This window comes from Giraffa tippelskirchi, chromosome 4 (assembly GCF_054371585.1).
Source record: "Giraffa tippelskirchi isolate mGirTip1 chromosome 4, T2T-mGirTip1v1.2.pri, whole genome shotgun sequence".
Classification (NCBI taxonomy): Eukaryota; Metazoa; Chordata; class Mammalia; order Artiodactyla; family Giraffidae; genus Giraffa; species Giraffa tippelskirchi.
In genome coordinates this window covers 204,221,988-204,248,722 of record NC_137278.1, presented here as the reverse complement: position 1 = coordinate 204,248,722, position 26,735 = coordinate 204,221,988, and the positions used below count along the sequence as shown (strand labels likewise).

Here is a 26,735-nt window from a genome sequence, read left to right as displayed (position 1 = left end):
TTAATAAGTATCCAATAAATTCCATTGTAAGAATGACTGAATTAACCAACTAAAATCCTTTCACTTAAATTGCAGTTCACTGGGTCCCCACCACATGCCAGATGGTGCTGGACTAGTACAGGAGAATGAGCTTTGGCTTTGAAGGAACGGAACAATTATTCTTTGTCATTTCTTAGCTGTGTAATCTTGAGCTAGTTACTTAACATTATAATCTTCATTATTTTCATCTACAAAACTGATCAGAAGGAAGTATTACTCCTGCAAGGTGTCCAGGAGCAGCCAACAAGCACTACAAAAAATAGTTCCTTCCCAAGAAGTCTCAGAGGGTTTACAGACCAGCAAAGGAGACAGAAACAAATAAATAACTCTTAATATAAAATAATGTTGTTTTATTGCTGTATCAACAACAGGTGCCCCTGGAACACAGATAAAAAAGAAATTCTGCCGGAAGAGTCTGGGATGAGGGGACAAGAGGAAAGATATAAGGAGGAAAAGTAAATAGTGGCATTCTTCTCCCCTCTTCCAAAATCTAAGCAAAGAAAAAAGCATCCATCAAGGCATAAAGTTGTGAAAAATAACTTCACATCTGGGGAATAGAACATAGTCTGGTTTACCGATAGTAAGGTTTACAGATAGTCAGTAGTGCTCAGTCACTCAGTCGTGTCTGACTCTTTGTGGCTCCATGGACTGTAGCATGCCAGGCTCCTCTGCCCATGGAATTTTCCAGGCAAGAACACTGGAGTGGGGTGCCATTTTCCTATGCCAGGGGATCTTCCCAACCCAGGGATTGAACCCAGGCATCTATTGTGTCTCCTGCACTGGCAGGTGGATTCTTTATCGCTATTGCCACCTGGGAAGCCCTTACAGATAGTGTACTGTAGTGTTCAGTCGTGTCCGACTATTTGTGACCCCATGGACTGCCCATGGAAGTCTCCAAGCAAGAATACTGGAGAAGGTTGCCATTCCCTTCTCCAGTGGCTCTTCCCAACCTTGGGTCAAACCTGTGTCTCCACACTGCAGGCAGATTCTTTACCATCTGAGCCACCAGAGAAGCCTCTTACAGATAAGGATTTACTAAAAAAGAAGCCAGAAATGGTGCTTGGAATTAGGTCTTGGAGGGGTTTGTAGGATGACATCTGCTGTGACTGGGAGCCATGAGAGCTGTTTAGGCAAAGGGGCAATGTGAGCAAATCTATGGCCAGACACTGAGTCAGGCAGTGCGTGGACTACACACTGGAGTGGGGAGGCACCAGAGGCAGAGGAGCTAGGATACGTGCAAGTAACAGTGTGAAACTGCTAAATCTAATAACAAATCTAGTTCCATAAAAGGATGGGACACCAAGTGTCAGTATCAAACTAAATACAGGTGTTTTTAAAGGGACCTAGTGAGGTGGAAATGCAAAGGACCAGGGGTGATGGCCACTTCAAGTTCCCTTCTGTAAGAACTCTGGAAAGAAGCATTAACATCAGAATGTACTTTTCTTTTTTTTAACGTGAAGATGCTCTCATTTCATTGCCCATACCTGGTGGATATCCATTTTTAAAACTTACCTTTGACAGTATCCTGGGGTCAACACAAGCCCGTGAGGATGAGTCTAGACTACATTCAGTGCAAAAACCAAAACCCTGAAAAGAGAAGAAAATCCCAATGAGCCTCATGCTCACAGCAAGACGCCGTGGTGAGCAGCAGTCATGTATAAACCCGGGCTTCTCTGCCTACCAGCTACTAACTCTTGGGCCAGCGGCCTAACGGTTCAAGCCTCAGCTTCCTCATTCACCACCAGGAACAACAGTGTCTTCCTCACCGGGTTCTCTGAAAGTTTAGATGAAATACTCGTAAAACACCTTTAGCACAGGGCAGGGCACCAGCCACATGCTGGATAAAGGTGAGTGGATATTAAGAATGTGAACTGAAATACTTTCTGGAAAAAAACATTACAACTGATATTAAACCTTTATTATTTATTTAACTTTATTTGTTCTACCAGAAAAATACCAAACTGCTTTTTTTCTCCATTTGACATGAGGATGTCTCATCATCATTTTAGAACTAATGCATCCCAAACTGCACTCTTCATCTCCCACCCCAACCCTGTCCCACGCTCAGACTCCATTCTCCAGTCTCCACTGTCTCAATCAAGGGTGTCATCCTCCACCCAGGTGCTGGGGTCAGAACCTCGGATTCATCCTGGATTTCTCACCCCATCCCAATCCTCTCACAGCCAGTCTGCAAACCCTATCATCCCTACTTTCAAAATATGTATCTCAGATCTACCCATAATTCTTCGTTTTCATTGCTATCATCATTTCCTACTTGTGGAGGCCTCTTCGCTGGTTTTCTTGGGCCTACTCCCACTCCTCCCCGAGCCATTTCTAATTAATTGCTAGAATGGCCTCTTCAGAATCAAAGCAAATGACAGCAAGCTGCTTATAAGTGCAGTGAAAATGTTATTTCGTGAAGGAATGTTTTCTCCCTTTATATATATGTGAAATATATATACATACACACATATGAAATGACAGCCATGTATTATTAGACATTTAAAGATCCCAGCCAGTTCTTTCATTTCACAATGGTAGAAACAAATGCCAGAAGGATATTCTGCTCAATGTGGGGACAAATGCGGCAGAAATTTATCTGTGATTAGCATCAACACTGCTGTCAGAAAGCCCGTCACTGTTTGGAAGTTGGCCACCTAGTTTCACAATCAAGTTAATATTTCTGTCCAAGAAAGCACATCCCACTTCCCATGGCTACAGATTATAAACTACAGCTTTAGTCCTACCTTAGGTCACAGCATTTGAGGTGGTGTTTTACTCAATCTCAAAGGCATCTTGCTGCTGCTGCTAAGTTGCTTCAGTCGTATCTGACTCTGAGCAACCCCAGAGACGGCAGCCCACCAGGCTCCCCCATCCTTGGGATTCTCCAGGCAAGAATATTGGAGTGGGTTGCCATTTCCTTCTCCAATGCATGAAAGTGAAAAGTGAAAGTGAAGTCACTCAGTTGTGTCCGACTCTTAGCGACCCCATGGACTGCAGCCTACCAGGCTCCTCCGTCCAAGGGAGTTTCCAGGCAAGAGTACTGGACTGCCCTCTTATCTACCATCATCTCTACCTTAGCTTATTTTCAGTGTCTGAATAAATAAATCTCAGATGGAATGGTGCTATGATGAGTATTTGTTGTTGCTATTTAGTTGCTAAGTCGTGTCCGACTCTTCTGCGATCTCATAGACTGTAGCCCGCCAGGCTCCTCTGTCCATGGGATTTCCCAGGCAAGGATACTGGAATGGGTTGCCATTTCCTTCTCTAGAGGATCTACCTGACCCTGGTATCGAAACTGTATCTCCTGCATTGCAACAGATTCAGTATCTCTAAGCCACCTGGGAAGTCCTATATGATAAGTATCAGTAACATTTTAATTATTAGCTTTACCCTCCTATTATACACACTGTTATCCCAGCAATCTTCCTTTCTAAAAAGCCAATTTGACCTTTGGGTACATCACTGGCAAAATCTAGTCAGTAACTACCAATTACCCTTCGGGTAAAATTCAAAATCCCTCCAGTCCTGTCACCACTTCACATCCTGGTCACATGTGTCACATGGTTGGCACAGGGCTGCCTTGCTCATGATAACGTGCACGTGCGTCTCTGGGAGCCTGTGGCCTCATTCCCTCCTACTCCTCTTTTAAGATCTGCCTCAGCTGTTAGCTCCTCACAGTTTTCTGTACCCTTCTTGGCTGAAGTGTTCCTCCTCTGAGAAATACCATATAATATCAGTTATATCCATGGATCTGTTTTCTTCATGCAACAGAGCTCCTTGACAACAAGGACTACCTTTGAACTTGGTATCAGATGGAGCTCAATAAACACAGACTGAACCGAATCTTGATGTGATCCCAATAACTCAGTACCACAGTGTGGACACGTCCCCATTAAATGGCACTGGGGAAGGCTGAAGAAGCCAGCCACAGCTTCCAAGATGAGCCTGGCACTCACAGAGGATGTAAACTCTATGGTTATGTGTGACTCTCAGCACCTCAGAGAAAGACAGGATTCTTGAACTTTTTCTCAACCACAGACTAGCAAGATAAAAGACTTAATTTTTGGTTCTCTATTGTGATTAGTTTCTGCCCAGGCCTAAACAACTTTCTCAGGGTAAACACTAAATTCTGCACCAACTTCATACAGGGGTCCATTGTTACATATCTTGCTAACAGACAAACTTAAGACACAGTGAGCAGATCGGTCCTTTGCTTGTTTGGCAGTTGGTCCCAGACACTTGCCGGCGGTCAGTGACGGAAAAGGAGTTAAAACAGAGGAGTTGCCAGCGGGGGAAACTGGGCAGCTTTCCAAGTACTCTGGAAACCCGTTTTTACAGAACAGCTTTATTACTTTCTCTGCCGGGCCGTGCACCTCTGTATCAGATGCATTCCTATTCAAGGTAAACAGGAAATTTAATTCTAAAATCAACACCAAAAATTATCTAATTGAAGTTATCTACAGCACTGTTTTTCTTCTAAGGTATGAGTAATGGCAAATTCCTCCCAAACACCATCTGAAATGTTCAGAACCGCCCTATAATCCTTCCATCTGATCATACGTAGCCATGGCAGTAAACCACTTGAACTTCTCCAGTTTTCTCTATTCTCTCACAGGGTAACCAGATTGGTCTTGAAATTCACACAGTGGGGTGGGAAGGTTCAGTGGATCTCAGACTAGTCAATTTCCAGGCCCTGCAAAACTTCAAGTAGGCTTACAGAGTTTCTCCACAGCCAAGTACAGAACTAAACTCAACAGATGGAATTAGAACTGAATCCTTTACAGGGAATATGAAAAGAAGTACATATCCAATAAACTGTATTTACTAATAATGCCTCTGATATGAAGCAGTTTTAATTTTCAAACTTGATTGTTCAGCATGATTCCTCTAAATATAATTTTAATTCTCATTTCAAAAACTTCAAGCAATATAGATAAAGTCCTTGACCACTGCCCTCTCTCCCTGTCCTGGTCCTCCCAGGACTCACCACTACTGCTATGTTTGATAATCAGCATAATTCTCAAGATGCAGATTATTAAGAATACACTGTAAAAAAAAAAAAAAAAAGAATACACTGTAAACTTTTGAGTCACAAATAACACTGAAAACCCAGACTGTCTACATTGTTGGCGACTGGCCTAACTTCAAGCAAGACGTCTGGAAGAGCAGCAGATGTGGGGGTGGAGCAAAACACCAGCAACGAGGCCAGGGAGGTTTTCCTGGGAGGCGAGCACAGCCCAGGGGACTAGGCACAGACAGGAGGGTACTATGAATCCAGCTCTATATGCGGAGCACACAGCCCAAGAGGGCAAAAAGGGACCTACTGAATTAAGTAACACCAATAATAAAGTCAGAGCCTAAGGGGTGCAGATAAAGGTAGTACTACTACAGGAAGATGGGTTTATTTAGCTACCAATACCCAAGGGTTACCACTGTTCCAAGATCTGGAAATGCTACTGGCAGTTTTAGGTCACTTCTACTTCAGTTCAACACTTTGGAAATTCTGTAAAAATGTTCAAGTCTGCCCATTCCTAAAATCACTCCCTTTAATCCTCAAATCTCCTCCAGTTGGTGTGCCCTTCCTCCCCTCTAGTCAAACTCTATTTCCAGGAGACCCTCCCTACTGGGGGATCAAACCTGGATCTCCTGCACTGCAGGTGGATTATGTCCTGTCCGAGCCATTAGGGAATATCCCTTAAATATATTTATTTATTTATTTATTTGGCTGCGCCAGGTCTCAGTTGTGACATGCAAGATCTTTAGTCATGACATGTGGGATCTAGTTTTCTGACAACAGATCGAACCCAGGATCCCTACATTGGGAGCCCAGAGTCTTACCCACTGGACCACCAGGGAAGTCCCAAGCTCTTTAAAAAGAAGTTTTATTTGTGGTCTCAGGGTCCTAATCGCTCATGGACTGAATCATCATCAACATCTGGTTTCTTTCCCTATCACTCCCAGTTGTCAAATACAATGGCTATCATTGGATTACTTGCTGTAACCTTTCTCTGGCATATAAAAATTAGAAGGATCTGAAACACTTGTCATTTGGAAGCCCCTTTCCCATCTTGATGTTAAGGACATGAGATCCCATCACTAGGCACTTTGCTTTAGTTCCTGGTCCTTGGCTGCATCTGGGTCTCCCTAGGCTTGCAGCCAGTCCAAGGCCCTTGTCAATATTGTTGGTTTTCAGATTCCCACCACGGGCAGGGGGTTGCTGGGTGAGGAGCAGCTGCTTCTGTGCATAGAGGATTGGGGAACAAAAGTCATGGTGAAGAAATTCAACTCCTAGCTTTAAGGATTTGAGCACAGTTCTGACACTCAAACTGACACAGAACATATTTAGTCCCTTTATTCCACAGGACTTCCCCGGTGGCTCAGACAGTAAAGTGTCTGCCTACAATGTGGGAGACCTGGGTTCAATTCCTGGGTTGGGAAGATCACCTGGAGAAGGAAATGGCAACTCACTCCAGTATTCTTGACTGGAAAATCTCATGGACGGAGGAACCTGGCAGGCTATAGTCCATGGGGTCTCAAAGAGTCGGACACGACTGAGTGACTTCACTTTCACTTTCATCCCACAGAAGGGGTTTTCCTGGTGGCTCAGACAGTAAAGAATCTGCCTGCAATGCAGGAGACCCAGGTTCAATCCCTGGGTCAGGAAGATCCCCTGGTGAAGGGCATGGCAACCCACTCCAGTATTCTTGCTTGGAGAATCCCATGGACAAAGGAGTCTGGCAGGCTACAGTCCATGGGGTGGCAAAGGGTCCAACACGACTGAGCAACTAAGCACATACACACACATCCCACAAAAGAGACCAAATGCATCATTTGTGCTATCTCTGGATAGAGACCATTTCTTTCCAGTCTCTTTGCTGGACAGTCTTTCTCTACTTGTCCTTTCATTAGTGGTATGTTCCTTGGGAGTTCACCTGCCCTTTCTCTTTTCATCATAGACTCATGTCCTTATTCTCTTCCCAAAGATTTAACTACTACCCCTTAGACTGTAAGGAGATCAAACTAATCAATCCTAAATGAAATCAATCCTGAATATTCATTGGAAGGACTGATGCTGAAGCTGAAACTCTGGCCACCTGATGCAAAGAGCTAACTCATTAGAAAAGACCCTGATGCAGGGAAAGATTGAAGGCAGGAGGAGAAGGGGACAACAGAGGACGAGATGGTTGAGTAGCATCACCAATTCAATGGACATGCATTTGAGCAAGCTCCAGGAGATGGCGAAGGACAGGGAAGCCTGGAGTGCTACAGTCCATGGGGTCGCAAAGAGTCGGACACGACTGAGCGACTGAACAACAACATATCTCGATGACTCCCAAATCTCTCTCTAGGGCTGAACTTTCTTACGACCTTCAAAGCTATCTATATAACTTCCTAATATCAACAGACTTCTCTATCTCATGCTCCACAGGTCCCTAAAACATAACATAATGAAACAAAATAATCCTCCCCTTAAAATAATCTGCCTCTCTTGGGAACACTAGCATCCAAGTCAAAAATCTGGAACCGTCATCTCCATCTTCCTCTCACCAAACTCTGTCAGCTCTAATCCTCCAATATTTCAACAGGTACATTCTTCCCTATTCCTATCATCTCTGCCTTAGTTCTGGCATAGTTTCCACTGATTTATTCCACTTGTTTTTCATTCTAAACTGGTTTTCTTACCCTTAAGACCCACCCCACCCCCAATGCCATTAGAATTACCGTTATAAAGGGCAAAACCACAGGGCCTTTGCAATGCCTCTCATCCATCTTCAAGGTGAAATCCAATTCCACTGCATGGTATACAAGGCCCAGGATCCATTCAGCTCTCAGCTTCATCTCACAAAACCACTCTGCTTTCAGTTTCTCTTAAGCACCACAGGGTTTCATGTGTCTGTGATTTTGCACATGTTGTGTCAACTGGACTCCCTTCTCACACACAGGGCAAATTTCAATTTTGATGATGCAAGAAAAGGGAAACCTTTCCTATGAAGTTTGTCTTGATTCTTCTCTTTTGCTACAGGTGCTCTGGATGGGTCCTTCCTCTGGGTTAGCAACTATACTCGGTATGTGTTTCCACTAAGCTTGTTTATGTTGTATAGACTACAAGGTTGTAAATTTTCTGAAGACACGAAGGGCTGTATCATCATCAGGTAAAACAGTACCAGTGCAAAGGATATTCCAATAAACTCTCCTGAAACAAAAACATGCATTTGGTGGGGGAGGGGAATAAAGTCAACTGAATATAATATTCTTTGTTTATTCAAATAAGGATGCTGTTCATCACTTGTAACAGTACATCCAGGACCACAGTACTGACTCCATTCATTCACTCAGTGAATGAGCCACCTGCCAGGTATCATGTTTGTTTTAGAAATACCATGTTGAAGTCATGCTAGGCTCTTAGGGCACTGTGCTACCTGCATGAACCCACAGACTTCCAAGGAGAAGCTGTGAAGAAACTTTGGCACTGAGAACAGGGCCCTGGCATAAAGATGTTAAATTTATTCTTGTAACGTTTAAGTCAGGGAGAGTTGCCTAATAAACAAACTGAAGCAGGCAGGGATGAAGGAAAAGGCATGTGCCTCACCTTCAACTACTAATCCAGTTTGGTCAAATGGAACTAATGCCCTCTGGCTTAGTCCAGGACAACTTGTCAATTCTTTAACATAAAGGGCTTCAGAAAGTAAAGCTACCCTCTAAGACCTACACAAACTGCTAGTCACATGAAGGTGGGGGCGGGATGGTGGGGAATAATGACTGCCAACTGTAAGAACAGCAGAGGCAGCTACTGAACAGCAGATTGAACTCAACCAGATTTCCTGATGCTTATAAAACACCTAGCACTATGCTTGCTGGTTTCAGAACAAGGGCCTCTGACTAGGTTTCACTGCAATCATTGGCCACAAAGAATTAAAGAGATTAGGGGGCTTCCCTGGTGGTTCTGTGGCTAAGACTCCGTGCTCCCAATCCCTGGTCAGATCCCACATGCCATAAATAAGAGCTCACATGCCACAACTAAAGAGCCCACATGTCCCAACAAAGAAGGAAGATTCGTCGTACTTCAAACAAGACTCGTGCAGCCAAATAAAGAAACATTAAAGAAAAGGAAAAGAATTAAACAGGTTAAGATGCTCAGCTTTTACATGTAATATATTGATGATCTGTGATCAAAAAGTCTTTCTTTTTCTATGTTGTGTATTAAATTTTGTAGTTTTTAAAAAATCAAATAGTTATTTCTATGAAGGTTGTCTACAAAATTTCAAATGCATATTGGTTCTCCACTAAAACAGTAAGGGAAAATTTAATATTGATACTGAAGATAATAATAATATGAAACTACTTATGCTGTGTTCAGCAATATACATCATGGACATCTCATTTAAGATATGATCCCTATTCTTAGAGCTTCCCTGGTGGCTGAGATGGTAAAGAATATGCCTGCAATGCAGGAGACCCAGGTTTAATCCCTGGGTCAGGAAGACCCCCTGGAGAAGGGAATGGCAACCCACTCCAGTATTCTTACCTGGAGAATCCCATGGACAGAGGAGCCTGGTGGGCTACAGTCCACGGGTTTGCAGGGTTGGGCATGACTAAGCAACAAACACTCTCCCTATTCTCAGAGGTCTTACATTATTGATAAGGAGAAGAAAATTAGCACACCAAGCAGTTCCACATAAACTAAACACTAAGCTGTGTGGCACAGAAGTTTCCAGGATGCCGAGAAAATGGTGGGCTGGACAATCTGTGCAGCCTTCAGAGAGAAACTAAGATCCCAGCTGGAATTGATGGGATCTAAAGCAGTGATTCTCAAACTTTTTCATCTCAGGGTTTCTTTACATTCCTAAAAATTATTAAGGACCCCCAAAAGCTTTTGTTTATGTGGGTTGTAGTTAACAATATTTACAGGTGGCTCAGTGGTAAAGAATCCGCCTGCCAATGCAGGAGACATGGGTTCAATCACTGAGTCAGGAAGATCCCCTAGAGAAGAATATGGCAACCCACTCCAGTATTCTTGCCTGGGAAATCCCATGGAGAGAGGAGCCTGGCAGGCTATGGTCTGTGTGGTCACAAAAGAGTTGGACACGACTTAACAACAAAACAATGAACACATTAAAAATGAAAACTATGAAAAATTTAAAATATTCATTTGTAAATATTTAAATATATAAGTAATAAATGATTACATGGTAACATTTTTTAATTAAAAATATTTTAAAGGCTAAAAATTTAGAGAAAAGTGCCATTATTTTATACTTTCGTTAAGTATAGTTGGTATTTTGCAAATATCAGGCAACAGCTATATTCTAATATCTGCTTTTGCATTCAATCTTTTGTAGTATTGCATACCATGTAGCCTCTGGAAAACTCCACTGTACACTCAGGGATGAGTTTAAAAGGCATATAACATCTTAGTGTTATTAAAGAGTTGTGATTTCATGGACCCCTGGAAGGATCTAGATCTGGGGGAATGCGAGGGATTCGCGGACCACACTTTGGGGAGTCGTTAAGTTTAAAAGAGAAAGAAAATGCTATATGCAAGGGTTGGGCAGGAAGGAAATATGTGGCTGGAGAGCCATAATTTCTAAGTACGCAATGCTTCCCTGTAAATTCTTGGCTACAACCAGGCTCACCTTCATCGTGAGCCTCAGAGACAGAAATGGCCGGGCAAGGTGGGGACCAGAAGCCTCCTCTAACCCCATGGTGGTCTCTGCCCACAGAGGAGGCTCTGAAGCCCCTGTAACATTCCCCGGAGGCCACGTCAGCCTTTCCTCGCTGGCACCTCCACTGCACTCTCCTCCCAGAAGCTGTAAATGGCTCACAAGAAACTGCCTTGCCGGGGCTTCCCAAGGCTGTGTTTACTAGCTGTAAAATCATCTCTCTGCTACAGTCTCAGATTCTTCAGACATTTCTTGATCCGGCTGTCTTAAAAAACACATTTAACATCAGCCACGTAGCCAGTTTTTCCTTGCCAATAATCATGGGAGTTTGCTATTCCATTCTCGTGCATCTTGCGACTGTAAAAACAGTTCCCAGAGCATCATATGTCATGGATCTAGTTGCCACAAACTGAAAACATTTTCTTCATATTTTGTGGCACAAACTAAAAGCATGCTGGATGTGGTTTGCATACAGTCCATCTCTGGCCAAAAAAGAGGTTTAAATACATGGGTAGATGGAGAAAGGGGTTGGCCATCACCATCATTAAACTGTTTGATCAATCAGTGTTCGATAGTGTATAACTATGGTAAAATTCTAAATAAAAATTAAACATTCTAAAATTATCCTGCAATAAATACAGTTGTTCTTTTCATGAAGCAAGCTTTAAGTTGCCTAACAGTTATTTTATAGCTGAGAGAAGCACAGATGAAACAGAAGCTTCTTTTTCAGTCTTTTAAATAAAAAAAATTATATAATAAAAGCAATCATGAATCTATATAGTTTTTCAGTCTTTTTTATGTTATTTTTTAGTAAACATATTTATTAAGGCCCCTTTACAGAAGAGGATAGGTCATTTTGAAGCCAAAGTGAAACTGAAACTTTAAAAGAGATTTCTGCTTCTGGGAATGCTAACTAGATAACTCAGACCCAGCAAGCCTATCCTGCTAATCAGAATAGTCTAGAAAATCTGGACAAAATATTAAACATTACCTTCAAGGCAGAAGAACACTAATAAGTTAATTAAGAATTACCATGCATAAAAATCAATTTCAGGTGAATTATGTATCCAAATGTGAAAGATAAGTAGTTAAGCTTTTGGAAAACAATGTGGGATATTACCATCACCGAGGCACTGGGAAGGAGCTCTTAAACAGGAAACAGAGTACCCATGGTCAAAAAACAGATAAATATAATGATACCAAAATTCAGTTTTTGTTCACCAAAAGACATCCTCAGGAAAAGGAAAAAGTGGGTCACATAAAACCAATAAACGACTCATATTCAAAATAAAAAGGAGTTCTGACAAGGAAATGAAAGATAACAATAGGAAAATGGGCAAGAGGCTAGGTGAGGCACATCAGCAAATAAGCAAACAGACTACACTATCTTAATGACCAAAAAAACAAATAAAAAGTTGTCAAACTTCAATAATAAGTAAGAAAAATACAAAAGAAAACCATAATGGAAAAAAAAAATCACAGTGATATAACATTGTGTATCAGAACAGCTAAAAATTTTAAAGTCCAATAATAACAAGTGCGGCCAAGGGTATGGAACAATGGGAACAACCATGTACTACTTGTGTGAATGTATTAATAAACTGCTATATCCACTTTGGAATACAGTCTAGCATTATTCTTCTAAAGTTGAAGACAGACAGACATACTTCATGATCCAGCAATTCCACTCCCAGGTATATATCCCAAAGAATTCATGCACAGGGGCACCAAAAGATACACAAAAATTTTCAAAGCAGCACTATTATAAGAGCACCCAGCTGGGAACAACCCAGATATTCTCAACAACAGAATGGCATATTCATAAAATGGAATACCACACAGCAATGAAAATCAAGAAATAACAACCACACAAAGCAACATGGATGGATTTCACAAACAAAATGACCACATAATAAAAGAACATATAGTGTGTGACTGTTCAAAATCAGCCAAACTTATAATGTTTAGAGGTACGTGGGTGATAAAAGGAGAAAGGAAAGAAAAGAAATCAGAAGAGGGGTTACCTGTAGGTGGAAGTCAGGGTGTCACTAGAAAGCTCACTACAGACTGCTGGTTCCTGTAATGTCCTATTCTTTGATCTCAGAACTGGTTATTTTAAAATAACTAAGTTCTACATTTGTATTTTACACACCTCTCTGGTTGTGTGATATATTTCACAATAAAAAATAATGGAAGCAAAACAAAGATCAAATAAATACAAAGGAAAAAGTTGTATCTTTGGTATAACTTTAAAAATTAGATAACAGAACCCAAATTCCTTAGCTGGCATCCTGGCCCTTCATTATCCAGTCCTGCCTTTCTAGTCCCATCTCTTGGCATCCACCTTCTTCACAAGTAGTACAAGGAGTCTGCCACACTCGTACTTAACCCTGAGCTTTCTTTACCTTCACTCCTGATATTTGTCTAGAAAACCATGGAGACAAAACCCAATCATCATTCTGTCAGACTAAGTACAAACATTCAAGACAGAGCCTGGATGTCATCTCCAGTGAGAAAGCTTTTCAGGAGACACAGATTCTAGGGCCACACTGACTGGTTCAAATTCCAGATCGGCCATTTACTGGGCAGTGTGACCTTGGTCAATTTATCAACCATAATCTTGTAGATTCTTCATCTGTAAAAATAAGTATAAAAATACAACTTGCCTCACTAGGTTTTTGTAATGATTCAATGAGTAAATATATGCAAAGTGTTTGGAACATGCCTGGGAGAGAATAAACACTGGGCATTAGCTATTATTATTATCTAGCTACTATCAGTAGCTATTATTATCAAGTATTATTATTAACTAGATATTAGCAGGCTGAGTGCTGAAGAATCAATGCTTTTCAATTGTGGTACTGGAGAAGACTCTTGACAAGAGTCCCTTGGACTGCAAGGAGATCAAACCAGTCAATTCTAAAGGAAATCAACCCTGAATATTCATTAGAAGGACTGATGCTGAAGCTGAAGTTTCAATACTTAGGCCAGGTTGATGCAAAGAGTCGACTCGCTGGAAAAGACCCTGATGCTGGGAAAAATTGAAGGCAAAAGGAGAAGGGGGTGGCAAAGGATCAGATGGTTAGATAGCAACACCGACTCAATGAACATGAATCTGAACAAACTCCAGGAGATAGTGAAGGACAGGGGAGCCTGGCATGCTGCAGTTCATGGGGTCACAAAGAGTCAGACATGACTTGGCAACTGAACAACAATAACAATAATTACTATTAAATCAATATACTCTGATAATGCCCCATCCCCCAAAGTCCCTCCAGATTAGCTACTCTTCCTCTGGGTTCCCATGGCTCAGTATTATAGCTTATTTTCCTTTATATAGCCCTTATGGCTAGTTACTTCCTTGAGAGCAGAAACTAAGTCTTTCACGCCTCAATCCCACACATCTAGCACACTGCCTAATATGTAGTAGAAGCTCAATGTAGTATCTGTGGAATGAATAAGCTACAAAGGCTACAAACATGGATCTCTATCACATGTAAGAGTAGTCCCTCAGTGCTGCTCTATTCTGTATGAACAATACAAACTGGAAGCACTGTCTTAATTTTATACCTAAAATGGGAGAATTTATGGTTATGTAAATTATGCCACAATAAAGATTTTTTTAAAAAAACACAAATATTTGACATTTTTTTACAGCTAGCTAGAATTCCAATCCTCATTCCAGAAGTCCTCAAACCAGTCAATCCTAAAGGAAATCAACCCTGAATATTCACTGGAAGGACTGATGTGGAAGCTGAAGCTCCAATACTTTTGCCACCTGATGCAAAGAGTCAACTCATTGGAAAAGAACCCGATGTTGGGAAAGACCGAAGGCAAAAGGAGAAGGGGGTGGCAGAAAATGTCACCAACTCAATGGATATGAATGTGAGCAAACTCCGGGAGATAGTGGAGGACAGAGGAGCCTTGAGGGCTGCAGTCCATTGGCTCACAAAGAATCAGACTCGACATAGCAACTGAACAACAAACAACAGAATTCCCACATCTTTAAAATCTCACCCGCACATGGAAGAAATAACACAGAAACAACAAGAAAAATCAGCTTTTAAAAATTAAAAAATAAAAATATGTCACGTACTAAATACCTTAAAAACATTTTCAAATCCAGGATCAACAAAGAATGATCTTGATATACAGGCTTTCACTGTCATTTATTTATTTCATCCCACCTATACATATATAAACATATACTCTGGCCTCAATTGCATTTATAATTGCAAATATAAATATTTGGCACCCCTTTTTTTTATGGCCAAACAGCAAGCATAAGAAAAAGGTAAATATGGAAAGCACAGTCTATAATGAAATAAAAAAATAACATACATACAATAAATAGGATTTCTAAATAGGGTATAAACTAGCTCTTAGAAATCGAGTCTTTATACAAGTGTACTTCAGACTGAATTCTACAGCAAGTCCTAAAATGCTATCCAAATTAGTTTGCTGAACTGGAATCATTAAATTGGATATTGCTTAAAGTAGGTCACTTGCATGGGCCTGAAAGTATTTGGTAATACAGAGATTTACTTGCAAAGTCATTTGTCATAAAGAGATCTGACTTAGACACAACAGGAAAAACCACACTGGTTGGGTGTCAAGTGTAAGTTGTATTTTATTTAAATCTCATTTTAGATTCTTGAATAGGGAAATAACAAGATGAAAGAAGGGTTTTTAAGAGTAAATCTGGTGGCAATGTTTAGAAGATGTCTCTTGTGCTTCCTGCTGCTTTGGCTCTCATATCTGTTCAGTCCCCAAAGGCCATTCATCTTTCTTCTGCAATGTGGTTCAGGTTAATTCTTTTCTCTCCATGTCTACTCTCTCCACTATAATCCTAATTTGTACCAGGAGGTGTTAAAGGACAGGAAAACTGGGAAAAGAAGCCAAAACTAGAAGCCGTTTAGAATAATCTAGATGGAAAGGAAGAGGACTCGGTCTTAAGCAGTAGCTCTCAAAGTAAAGTCCCCCAGTTCAGCACCAGCAGCATCACAAGGGAATTGACAGAAATGTAATTTCTAAGGCTTTACTCAAACCTACTGAATCAGAAATTCTGTAGGCAGGGCCAGCAATCTGTGCTTTTTAAAGAGCCCTCCATGTGATTCTGATGGAGGCTAAATTTTTGAGAATTAGTGGTTTGGAAAGAAGCAGAGAGGAAGGAATGGGCCAAGATGAGGAGAGAATTTGGGAACCTAATAAGAATTTCTATCACAAGGTTCCTCCAACCTCCAACCTAACCTATCCAAAAAGAAATGGTCTTCTCCAAACCTCTTCAAGTGTCATTCCTTTGTGATGCTACAATCGCTACACTGCTTACGTTCAGTGTTCCTTCCCATTAATTCTCATCCAATATACTAATCTCCTACACTCCATGGGCGAAGCGCTTGTCAATCAAGGAGAAAAGAATGCGCAATGAAAGGGAAATTTGGCTTCCCTGGTAGCTCAGTGGTAAAGAATCCGACTGCCAATGCAGGAGACACAAGAGACGTGGGTTCAATCCGTGGGTGGGGAAGATCCCCTGGAGGGCATGGCAACCCACTCCAGTATTCTCACCTGGAGAATCCCATGGACAGAGGAGCCTGGTGGGCATCAGTTCATGGGGTCACAGCAGGTGATGGGGTCACAAATGGTTGGACACGACTAAAGTGACTCAGCACAGCACACAGCACACAAAGGAAATTATGATTAAAAGCACTCCTCAAATCAGTGAAGAAAAGCTAAGTTATTCAATAAATGATTTTCAAATAACCAGCTAGTCATTGCAGGAGTGGAGAGTGGAAAGCTATATTCCTTTAACCAATTCTGAGGTGCGTATTTCTTTATATGGTAACATCTCTGAAATCCAGATAGGTTTTATAATTAATGAATGCCATCTTATATCTTATAATTAACTGAGAGCATTTTTCCTTCCTTAATGGAGCATAAAATAATGGCATATCTTACAACTGAAGACATCTAAAATTCAATATAGTACTATAATCTCTAACATTTACTGAACGCGTATTATGGGCCAGTCACAACCAGTTCAGTCAGTTCAGCTGCTCAGTCGTGTCCGACTCTTTGCAACTCCATGGACTGCAGCACACCAGGCTTCCCTGTCCATCACCAACTCCCGGAGCCTGCTCAAACTCATGTCCATCGAGTTGGTGATGCCATCCAACCATCTCATCCTCTGTCATCCCCTTCTCCTCCTGCCCTCAATCTTTCCCAGCATAAGGGTCTTTTCCAGTGAGTCAGTTCTTCGCATCAGGTGGTCAAAGTATTGGAGCTTCAGCTTCACCATCAGTCCTTCCAATGGATATTCAGGACTGATCTCCTTTAGGATTGACTGGTTTGATCTCCCTGCAGTCCAAGAGACTCTCAAGAGTCTTCTCCACACAATGCTTCAGATTTAGTAACTCATTTACTTATTTAAAACCCCCCACGAAGTGTATTACTGTCATTCCATTTCACAGAGAAGAAAACTGAAGCAGAGAGATTAACTAACATAGTCAAGGGCAACAGAACTCAAGCTGACTCCAGAATATTAAACTCTTTCTTAATTACTGTGTTATAGCTGAAAGCTCAAAACACTCTTCTATTTCCTCCATTCATCATAAAATGGTCTTTATTTCAAAATGTTTTGATTTCCTCATCATTTTTTAAAAATTATTTTTCTCTTGGCACTCTGACAACAGCACTCTGTCTCGTGGCTGCCACTCTGGCTAATGAGAAGTCAGCTATCATTCTGAGAATAGTCTGCTTTCTCTCTCTGGCCACTATTAAGATCTTATATTTGCCAAAGAATTGAGGGGATATTTCTCTTTCTTTATCCTGTTTGAACTTCCTAATTCAGAGGATTCAACTATTTCATCAATTTTGGAAAATCTCAGTCATTATCTCTTCAAATAATGACTCTCTCTCCATTTTTCTATTATCTCCTTCCAGAATTCTGATTCAATGTTATGTTAGACCTCATTGTATCTTTCACATGCCTTAATCTTTCTTTTGAGATTGCATCCAAGTACTGCATTTCGGACTCTTTTGTTGACTATGATGGCTACTCCATTTCTCCTAAGGGATTCCTGCCCACAGTAGTATATATAATGGTCATCTGAGTTAAATTCACCCATTCCAGTCCATCTTAATTCGTTGATTCCTAGAATGTTGATGTTCACTCTTGTCATCTCCTGTTTGACCACTTCCAATTTGCCTTGACTCATGGACCTAACATTCCAGGTTCCTATGCAATATTGCTCTTTACAGCATCGAACCTTGTTTCTATCACCAGTCCCATCCACAACTGGGTGTTGTTTTTGTTTTGGCTCCATCCCTTCATTCTTTCTGGAGTTATTTCTCCACTGATCTCCAATAGCACATTGGGCACCTACCGACCTGGGGACTTCATCTTTCAGTGTCCCATCTTTTTGCCTTTTCATACTGTTCATGGGGTTCTCAAAGCAAGAATATGGAAGTGGTTTGCCATTCCCTTCTCCAGTGGACCACATTCTGTCAGACCTCTCCACCACGACTCATCTGTCTTGGGTGGCCTCACATGGCATGGCTTAGTTTCATTGAGTTAAGACAAGGCTGTGGTCCATGTAATCTCTTGAGAAATCTGTATGCAGGTCAGGAAGCAACAGTTAGAACTGGACATGGAACAACAGACTGGTTCCAAATAGCAAAAGGAGTACGTCAAGGCTGTATATTGTCACCCTGCTTATTTAACTTATATGCAGAGTACATCATGAGAAACGCAGGGCTGGAGGAAGCACAAGCTGGAATCAAGATTGCCGGGAGAAATATCAATAACCTTAGATATGCAGATGACACCACCCTTATGGCAGAAAGTGAAGGGGAACTAAACGGCCTCTTGATGAAAGTGAAAGAGGAGAGAGAAAAAGTTGGCTTAAAGCTCAACATTCAGAAAACTATGGGCATCAGTATGGGCATCCGGTCCCATCACTTCATGGCAAATAGATGGGGAGAACAGTGGAAACAGTGACTGACTTTATATTTTTGGGCTCCAAAATCACTGCTGATGGTGATTGCAGCCATGAAATTAAAAGACGCTTACTCCTTGGAAGGAAAGTTATGACCAACCTAGACAGCATATTAAAAAGCAGAGACATTACTTTGTCAACAAAGGTCTATGTAGTCAAGACTATGGTTTTTCCAGTGGTCATGGATGTGAGAGTCGGACTATAAAGAAAGCTGAGTGCTGAAGAATTGATGCTTTTGAACTGTGGTGTTGGAGAAGATTCTTGAGAGTCCCTTGGACTGCAAGGAGATCCAACCAGTCCATCCTAAAGGAGATCAGTCCTGGGTGTTCATTGGAAGGACTGATGTTGAAGCTGAAACTCCAATACTTTGGCCACCTGATGTGAAGAGCTGACTCATTGGAAAAGACCCTGATGCTGGGAAAGATTGAGGACAGGAGAAGAAGGGGACGACAGAGGATGAGATGGTTGGATGGCATCACCGACTCGATGGACATGGGTTTGGGTGGACTCCGGGAGTTGCTGATGGACAGGGAGGCCTGGCGTGCTGTGGTTCATGGGGTCACAAAGAGTCGGACACGACTGAGCAGCTGAACTGAACTGAACTGAACTGAATCTTTCTTTTACATTTTCTCTTCGTTTCTCTGGATTTCCTATGGGCAATTTCTTTAGCTCTATCTTCTAGTTCATTAATTCTCTCTTCATGTGTGCTATTTAACTTGTCAATTAACTACTAAGTTCAATAACCATGTTCTTCATTTCTGCAACGGTTCTTTTTCAAATATATCTAGTTATTAATATCTTTAAAAAAAGCTAGTCAGATAGCTCTACAATGATGCACAGCAACTGTAAAACCCGGCTTCAACATATGGGACTTTCAACTCAGTTTTCAGATGGTCTCAGTTACCTAGTTACGCTTTTAACCTCTGCTTTTATTTCTTTAAATATATTAAATTATTTTTACTTTATTCAGTTTCCAATCATTACAATATATATATATAGTCTTTTCAAACCATATGATTTTATCTCTGCTGACTCACTCATTGTAGCTTGTTTCCTAAGTGATTTGTGATTTTTTGTCATGGGCTTCTGTTCTCTGGAATTTTATTTGTGAGACTTCTTTGAGTCCTAAGTAGGATTTTTTTTCCTGAGAATATTTGTGTTGTTCTGCCAGGTTCCTGGAGACACTACTAACCCAAGAACAGTTTAAAGTAAATTAGCCTGAGTTTCTCACGCTCCACAGACAGTAAGAATTCAAATCTCACATTCACACATGGGCCAGTTCATGGTTATGAATTCCTAAGGGAGATTTTCAAAAAAAGTTACTATGGAAAAATTTAAGCAGAAAAAGTTGGTAGAATGGGGGCTTCCCTGGTGGCTCAGTGGTAAAGAATCCACCTGCCAATGCAGGAGACATGGGTTAGATCCCTGATCTGGGAAGATTTCCACATGCTGTGGAGCAGCTAAGCCCGTGAGCCACAACTACTGAACCTGTGCTCTAGGGCCCGGAAGCCACAACCACTGAAGTGTGTGTGCACTAGAGCCTGTGCTCCGCAACCAGAGAAGCCACTGCAATGAGAAGCCTGCGCATTGCAACTAGAGAGCAGCCCTGGCTCTCCGTGACTAGAGAAAAGCCCGCACAGCAACAAAGATCCCACACAGCCAAAAATACATAAATAAAATTACATTTAAAAGGTAGGCAGAATAATACATGAATCTTCACGTTCTCATCATCAGCTTAAATAGTTAATTCCTGGCCAACACTGCTTCATCTGTATCCAGCCCATATCTGTCTCCCTCCCTCTGCATTAGTTTTAAACCAAACCTATTTCATGGATAAACACATCAGTATTTATCTCTAATATAAAAAAACTATTTAAAAATTCACAATGTCACTATTACACTTAAAAATATTAATAATAATTCTAATACCAGCAGGTGACCAGTTGGTATTCAAATTTCTAAATGTCTCATAAATATACAAGGTTTTGTTACTTTGTTTGCTTTGATGTGTTTTTTCTTTGCAACCCATCTGTCAAAGAAACCAGGCTATTTGTCCCATAGGGTTTCCCATAGCCTAGACTCTTCTTATTAGACCCCCATGTTGGTATTTAACATGTTACTCTGTCCTCTGTAATTCTTATAAATTGGTACTCAGATCTAGAAGCCAGATCAATTTGTATAGGAACAGAAAGATACAAGCTTAATGCAACAGTAACAAACAGTAACCAATAAGCTTTTATAAAGTATTACTATGAACTCATACATGTTTCAGTTAATGTTTTTATTGGTATTCAAACTGTCTCATCATTGGTAAAAGAGAGTCTCTTCATGTATATTCTCAGGTCCTTTTTTAGAAAAATTTAGTTTTAATTGGTGGATAATCTCTTTACAACGTTGTGTTGATTTCTGCCATACATGAATCAGCCATAGGTATACGTATGTCCCCTCCCTCTTGAACCTCTGTCCCACCTCCCACCCCATCCCATCCCTCTAGGTTGTCACAGAGCACTGGGTTGAGCTCCCTGCATCATACAGCAAATTTCCACTGGTTATATATTTTCCGTAATGTATATGTTTCAATGCTACTCTCACAATTCATCCCGCCCTCTTCCTTCTCCCACTGTGTCCACAAATCTGTTCTCTATGTCTGTGTCTCTGTTTCTGCCCTGCAAATAGGTTCATCAGTACCATTTTTCTAGATTCCGTATACATGCATTAATATATGATATTTGTTTTTCTCTAACTTACTTCACTCTGTATAAGAGGCTCTAGGTTCATCCACCTCACTAGAACTGACTCAAATTCATCCCTTTTTATGGCTGAGTAATATTCTATTGTATATATGTACCACAACTTCTGTATCCATTCATCTGTCAATGGACATTTAGGCTGCTTCCATGTCCTAGCTATTGTAAACAGTGCTGCAACAAACACTGAGGTACATGTGTCTTTCAGAATTGTGGTTTTCTCAGGGTATATGCCCAGTAGTGGGATTGCTGGGTTATATGGTAGTTTTATTCCTAGTTTTTTAAAGAAATCTCCATACTGTTCTCCATAGTGGCTGCAACAATTTATATCCTCTTGGGCCCTCTTGATATGATCTGCCATAATTTTTGATGACTTCCTTATAATATAACAAGAATTTCTAGGTTTAGCTTTATCTTGTATGATTCCTGCTGCAGAACTAGGTAAGCTATCCAAGGAATCCTGTTTCTTTTATGATAATTGGTATTTCAAGACCATAATTTGGACACTAGGATTGCATACTGCTACTGGGCTGATAACTGTTTCTAGGGCTTTTCAGTGGAATACAGTAGTAGGTAGTGTGTTTTTTTAGGATAAAATATATCAAGAGTTCCTCCAAAAACTTCCAATTCAAAATCAAGTTATTCAAGAGAAAGAGAAGACAAGTCACAGAATGGGATAATATATTTGCAAAAGATGTATCTGATAAAGGGCTGTTACCCAAAATATACAAAGAACCCTTAACACACAATAAGAAAATGAACAACCCAATTAAAAAATAGCAAAAGACCTGAATAAGACACATCACCAAAGAAGGCACACAGATGACAAATAAGCATATGAAAAGATGCTCAACATTATATGTCATTAAGGAGTCATGGATTAAACAATGAAATACCACTAAACATCTATTAGAATGGCCAAAAACTGAAACACTGACAACAGCAAATGCTGACAAGGATGTGGAGCAACAGGAATGCTCAACCATGGCTGGTAGGAATGCAGTATAGCATAACCACTCCAGATGATGGCTTGGCAGTTTCTTACAAAACTAAACACAGGCTTACAATCCAGCAATCACACTTGATACTTCAAAGGAACTAAAAACTTATATCTACACAAAAACCTGAACACTGATGTTTATAGCAGCTTTAATTGCCAACACTTGGAAGCAAGCAAGATGTCCTTCAGTAGGTGAATGGATAAACAAACTGAAAACGGATTATGCATCACTAAAAAGAAATGAGCTATCAAGCCATGAAAAGACATGGAGGAAACTTAAATGGGTATTATTCAGTGAAAGAAGTGAAGTGAAGTGGCTCAGTCGTTTCTGACTCTTTGCTACCCCCATGGACTGTAGATTACCAGGCTCCTCCGTCCATGGGATTCTCCAGGCAAGAGTACTGGAGTGGGTTGCCATTTCCTTCTCTGGGGAGCTTCCCGACCCAGGGGTCGAACCCAGGTCTCCCACATTGCAGGCAGATGCTTTACCCTCTGAGCCACCAGGGAAGGAAGTCAATCTGAAAGGTTACATACGTACGATTCCAACAATATGACATTCTGGAAAAGGCAAATTTATGGAGGCAGTAATAAGATCAGAGGTTGCCAGTGGCTCTTGGTTGGAGGAAGGGATGAATAGAGGAAGAACAGAGGATTTTTTAAGCAGTGAAACTTCTTTTTATGATACTATACTGGTAGATATATGTCACGAAGCATCTGTCAAAACTTATAGAATGTACAACACCAGGAATGAATCCTAATATAAACTGTAGACTCTGGGGGACAACGATGTGTCAGTGCAGGTTCTTCAACTGTAACAAGTGTACCACTCTGGGGCAGGATGTAGATAGAAGGGGAAACTGGGGGTTAGGGGTGGAGAAGGAGTTAAATGGGAACTCTGCACTTTGTGCTCAGTTTTACTGTGAACCTAAAACTGCTCTAGAAAAATAAGCCTATTTAAAAAAATCAAGTTAACAGGGTTTTAATTAACTTCTTTTATATCTGTATCTCCTTTCATCTATGTTGAGAATCTGAGTGTCAACAACACTGGAAATGATAAAATGCCACATAAGTTGGTTGGTTGGTTTAGTCGCTAAGTCGTGTCCAACTCTTGTGACCCCATGGACTGTAGCCTGCCAGGTTCCTCTGCCCACGGGATTCTCTAAGCAAGAATACTGGAGTGGGTTGCCATTTCCTTAGTGCTCATTTGCTTTATCTGACAATACATACACAACAACCTCCAAATGACAATACTGATACCATCACCAATAATACATGGTACATTTGAAGGGTTTTGTTGTTTTGCTGTTGCATGTTTTCTGTAGTTCTTTTTTTGTCCTTAGGGTATATACCACTAAGGATATAAAGTTCAAATTACTGACTTTTAAATTTTAGGTTCTTTGCTTTTTGTTATTTTCAATTTTTAAAAATTGCTTTTTGGAAGAAAATTAATTTTGCCTTGAAAGTGTTAGTCGCTCAGTTATGTCCGACTCAACTGCAACTACTGAAGCCCGTGTGCCTAGAGTCTGCTCCACGTCAAGGAAACCACCTCAATGAGAAGCCCCTGCTCGCTGCAATTAGGGAAAGCCCACAGGCAGCAATGAAGACCCCAGTGCAGCCATAAATTAATTAATTAATTAATTAATTAAAAAAAAAAAAAAGAAGTAGGGGGAGAGAAGCTGAACTCAGAGAGTTCCCCACATTCTCCCAGGAGAAGGACCAACATGTCCTGGGAAGTGTTATGTGGAAGCCTGGTCCTTAAGAGACTGGCTCACCAACAGTTAAGTGGCTAGACTCCTCGATCTCCAGATCTCTGGGGGACACTGAGGCTGACAGTGCCCTGCAAGACCCAGCCCTGCCTACATCTCCAGCTTCTCTCCTACCACCCTGCCTTCTCTATCTCCAGCAAAGCTCAGTTCCTCCAAGGGTTCAAGCTCTTTCTTCCCTTAGTACCTACACACGTTACTGCCTTTACCTGAAGGCTCTTGCTCCAAATGATCGCCCAGCCAGCTCCTACCATTCATTCCAATCTTTGCTTCAATGTGACTTTCTCAGAGGGGCGTTCCCTAACCTCTCAGACCAGGTCAGATCCCCTTGTTAATCAGTCTTAAAAGCTCCCTATATTTTCCTAAAAGGCACTTACCAGTTTTGGCGTTACATATGTATCAATAGTAATGTGGCTTCTTGATTGTTTTTCTCCCACTGGATAAAAAGTTATGTGATGATCTGCAAATGCTTTCCTTATTCCTTTATCCCTAGTTCTCAGCACCATGTCTGGTGTAGAGAAGGTGCTTAATGAGTATTGGTTGAATGAATGAGTGAATAAAATATTTAATGATTCATATATAAAACTGATGAACTAGATCCCGAATACTGAGAAAGTGAGAAGGATCAAACTGTTAAATATGGGGGAAAAAATCTGTATTCCAGAGTCTTCTCAAGGGGGACAATATTTCATTCTCTAACTTGATTTATAATTTAAATACATAATCATTCAACTTGTAGAATATATTTCCTCTCTTATATAATGAGTTTTAGATAGACATCAAAATATCAAGAAACAAGGCTTCCTTATGTTTGTCACAAAAACTAAGGTTTTTTTCACTAGTGATATAGCTAGCATAAGCCAAGAGTATTATAATAAAGAAAAAAAATTAAAAATAAAAATACTATATCCTCCTAAAAATGCCAAGAAGACATGTGTCTGTGGGAGAAACGTGTCTGTGGGAAGGGGAATCGAGACATAAAAAGAGACAGGAAATATATAAACCAAAAGCCATAATGATAATCTTTAAAAACTATCTAATTTTTTGTAGCCAGAAATATGAAAAGTTCTTTTCACTGGACATAATGAATAAAGTACAGCAGAAGGAGGACACACAATTTAAAAGAGAAGTTAAAACTTCATTAATTTTTTTCTAAGGCCTTCATTTTCCCATTTCCCTGCAAACAAAAAAACAAAAAATACATATTTTTAGATTAAGAAAAATAGCGTATCTATCCATTTGAACCCAAAGTGAAAGAAGATCTTTTTTGAACTCCTCATACATTCTGATTAGCATCTATTAAAATGTGTGCTATACATGATCAAGTGTCCTAACTTCACATACAGCCTTTACCACTGATAGGAACCAAAGCTCCTCAAAGAAATAGCTGATTCAGAACTGGGACAGAAAACATATAAGATAAACACCGGACATCTTGCATATCAAAAAGCAAGGATGCTAGCTATAAAACGTCTTCAGAAGTCAACTTGAAGAGGCTCCTCCCAGTAGTTAAGAATGGGACAATCTGAAGCATCAATAAAAATAATCACAGCAATGGTTTCACATATACCAAATATGTTAAAAATCCATGAATTCATAGTACGATTAAAAAAAAAAACTCATTGGTCTCCTTTGAATAATGCTAGGGAACCAACTTAATATTCTGAAAACTGGTAAGTAGTCTCATCACTTCATGGCACATAGAAGGGGGAAAAGTGGAAACAGTGACAGATTTTATTTTCTTGAGCTCCAAAATCACTGCACAGTGACTGCAGCCATGGAAGTAAAAGACATTTGCTCCTTGGAAGGAAAGTCATTACAAACCTAGACAGCATATTAAAAAGCAGAGACATTACTTTGCCAACAAAGGTCCATATAGTCAAAGCTGTGATCTTTCCAGTAGTCTTGTACAGATTTGAGAGTTGGACCATAAAGAAAGCTGAGCACTAAAGAATTGATTCTTTTCAATTGCGGTGCTGGAGAAGATTCTTGCGAGTCCCTTTGACAGCAAGATCAAACCAGTCAATCTTAAAGGAAATCGACCCTGAATATTCACTGGAAGGACTGATGCTGAAGCTGAAGCTCCAATACTGTGACCACCTGATATGAAGAGTCAACTCACTGGAAAAGACCTTGATGCTGGGAAAGATTGAGGGCAGCAGGAGAAGGGGGCGACAGAGGATGAGATGGTTGGATGGCAACATCAACTCAATGGACGTGAGTTTGAGCAAAGTCCAGGAGATAGTGAAGGACAGAGAAGCCTGGTGCACTGCAATCCATGGGGTCATAAAGAGTCGGACATGGCTTAGCAACTGAACAATAAAGGGAAAGAATCAAGCATTTAACCCACCTTTCCTGAAGGAAGTATACCTTAGATTAACCACAGAATAGATATGAGAAAGTTTCTCTAATTAACCGAGACAAATGACAGAATTAGAATATCATCATTTTGCAACAAAGAGTAACATAAATAATGAGGTACTGATCCTCAGTATCTGTTAACATCATAGTAAGATGAGACAACTGCT

General features: G+C 40.6%; 1 protein-coding gene across 14 annotated transcripts in view; it reads right to left on the bottom strand.

Moving 5' to 3' along the window:
- The window catches only part of TNRC6B (trinucleotide repeat containing adaptor 6B), a 241,083-nt gene that overhangs the window by 170,854 nt on the left and 43,494 nt on the right, over positions 1-26,735 (bottom strand). For 12 of the 14 annotated variants that reach the window (XM_081587543.1, XM_081587529.1, XM_081587535.1 and 9 more), the window contains exon 2: positions 1,552-1,626. The gene's annotated coding sequence lies outside the window, so the exon portion shown is untranslated. Of the gene's footprint in view, positions 1-1,551; positions 1,627-1,720; positions 1,814-7,764; positions 8,237-26,735 lie in introns of those variants that run through there. The other 2 variants (XM_081587522.1, XM_081587537.1) reach the window with 2 other exon arrangements.